The sequence below is a fragment of the Atta cephalotes genome, assembly GCF_000143395.1.
Source record: "Atta cephalotes unplaced genomic scaffold scaffold00007, whole genome shotgun sequence".
NCBI classification, from domain to species: domain Eukaryota; kingdom Metazoa; phylum Arthropoda; class Insecta; order Hymenoptera; family Formicidae; genus Atta; species Atta cephalotes.
This window is the reverse complement of record NW_012130071.1, coordinates 899,522-902,473: the sequence shown is the minus strand read 5'-3', so window position 1 is coordinate 902,473 and position 2,952 is coordinate 899,522. Positions and strand designations below refer to the sequence as shown.

The 2,952-nt window shown below is 33.3% G+C and overlaps 1 protein-coding gene across 1 annotated transcript in view; it reads left to right on the top strand.

Annotated features, from left to right (window-relative positions):
* Window positions 1-2,952, top strand: part of LOC105626974 (RING finger protein unkempt homolog) — a 106,845-nt gene that overhangs the window by 1,992 nt on the left and 101,901 nt on the right. The window lies entirely within an intron of this gene.

The window sequence follows — 2,952 nt, the reverse complement described above, 5'->3', positions numbered from 1 at the left end:
CGGCATGAAATAGAACTTCCCAGCTGAGTGCTTCCAACGTGTCCCGAACTGGTTTTGCCGTATGTAATGGAGCATTGTCATGGAGAAAAATGACCTTGTGTTGCCTCTTTTGGTATTCTGGTCGTTTTTTAAGCAGCGAACGATTCAAATCGATCAATTGTTGTTGATAGCGTTTGGTATTAATCGCCAGGCTTCAATAGCTCATAATAGACCACACCCTTCTGGTCCCATCAAACACAGAGCATCGTCTTCCTGCCAAAGCGATTCGGTCTTGCGGTCGATGTGGATGGTGCGCCTGGGTCTACTCATGATTTTTTGCGCTTGGGATTCTCAAAAAGAATCCACTTTTCATCCCCATCATATTAACGATACGATGCAAGAATGACTTTCTTCTGTATCGTTCAAGCAAAATTTCACATGTGTTTTTGCGTCTCTCCATCTGTCTCTCGTTCAATTCATGTGGCACCCATCTGCCGACTTTCTGAATCTTTCTCACCTGTCGTAGGCGATTGGAAACAGCTTGTTGACTAACGCTCAATTGCTCTGCGAGTTGTTTTTGTGTTTGTGAATCATCTTCATCCAGCAATGCTTGCAATTCCACGTCTTCGTACTTTTTGGGCGGTTTTCCTTGTCTGCAACATTGAAATCTCCAATTTTGAAACACTGAAACCATTCACACGTTTTTTGCGGTGGAGCATGTTCACCATAAGCTTCTCCAAGTAATCGATATGATTCCGCAGCAGTTTTCTTCAAATGAAAATAAAAATTAATGCTGTCCGCGAATGCTCCTTATTTGGTACAAATTTCGTCATATTAAACACAGCAACGCAATACTATGCAAACACTTTTCAATCAAATCACTTTACGCGTTTGACACTTGTTGATGGTATAATAAAATGGCGTATAATGTTAAATCTTTGTACTTCACACTGCATTGGTGCGCCATCTGTTTCTCAAATCGTCATTTCATATTTGTACACCTGGTAAGTATATAAACAATTACAAATAATCATTCAATAATTGATTTAAATATTTTATATAAAATTTAGAAACCAATATATTGATTCTTAGAAAATTAAACAACCTTAGAAAATTAATATAGCCCATAAATAGAATTATAATAAGAATCCAAACGAAAAGACATCCGATATACAGCAAAAAATTTGAAACCTGCCTTAGTGCAAACGTATATATATGTGCGTCGTATGACAGATCCCAAGGCACCCGCATATAAATACGTATAACCAACGAACTCTTCAAACTAAAAATACTACAAAGAATTAAAATTTTATGCCTTTCCTTTTTCAATAATATCTGTAACCTTATTCCCGCATTATCTACACTTAATTAATCTCCAAAAAAGAAACCAGCACTGCAATATCCATATATGGTGCAATTGACAAATTTTGTATACATAACAACTTGAACCGTTTCATTGAATTTTTGCAATCTAGTAGAACTAATTAACAAATAAATACAAAATCATTATTAAGAAAAATTATTAACTAACAAATTGTTATAAACAATTGACTTGATTAACCATTACATATATTTTATGTTATTTATAATAGAATTAGAATAGAAAAATTAGAATAGAAAAATAGAATTATAATAGACCATTACTCTACACGTAAAATCTTTAGTATGATCTATCCGAATTCTCAATAATATGGGAGATATTCTTAAAATTCTAATTGGACAAAACACTATCTATTAACATCCAACTCCAAATCAATTGTTTATTATTTTTTTCAGTTAAGTGCTATCTAAAAATAATATAACACGCAAAACAATATAATACGCAACGATCTATTATTATGTATAAAATTTAATTGTATACAATATTGTATCTGGAATGGACCTGAAGTAATTATAAACAGAAAATAATATTAATATTATAGAAAGACGGGAAAGATATTTTATTTATGATTCACAGCAAATTAGACGTGTTACTTAGTAAAAAGAATCAATTTAAATTTATTTAATAATAAGAAACTGACCAATCATATATAAAACATGTCTAATACTAATTCTAACGCATTGAAACGAATAAAATTATTAAAATTCTTTCTTAAGTAGGGAAATATCGCTCTCGCAATAGAAACTTTGCCATAACACCATGACTTTACTTAGATCATCCGATCACACCACTAGCAATCTAGATACTCCGTATCAGGAATCATATCCATTTTTTGACGTGAAGTCACCGTGACCATTGTATGTAAGCTTAAAGGATTCAAATCTCAGTAAACCTTACCATATAAGGAGCGAAGCATACGATCACTTCTTTATTATATAAGAAAAGGAAATTAAAACCTATTGTACACGTTACCTAGAAATCCTAGTGAATCATACTGCCCGCTTTTTCTAGAATAGTAGATAAGAAGTTTTTAGCTTCGCACGCAGCTAGTAGAGATTTCAGTCAGAGTTTATAACGTTAGTTCAGATTTAAAACTTTAGATTTTTAAATTCAGCGTTCCAATCCTGATTATAACCACACAATTATTCAAAATAAAATCATATACTAATTATCATTACATCAAGCGTCCATCATTTCATTAAAACAAAACCTCCGCAAACCGCATTCCAACTGAAGAAGGAAGTTACTCCTCAGTAATCACCAACTTCGAACAAGTCTTCAAGTGTAGTAATCAGCTAATTATCCTGGGATTTTAACTCCCTTAACCGAATGAGAAGTATACCCACAACAGCGTCGCATCTAGAATCCCCTTATAATAGATCATTGGACGTGACAAATGTAAAATTTTTAGTGGCAGCGGTTGGATCTCACCAGGTTGCATACTGCCTAATAGGGTATCATCAGATGGAATATTTTCTCAAGATTTATTGTGATTTCCAATACTTCCCACAATAAACCAACGGGGATAAGAATCAATGAAGATTCTATTGATTTCTATTCATTCTATTTACTGGACCTCTCTCTCTCTCTCT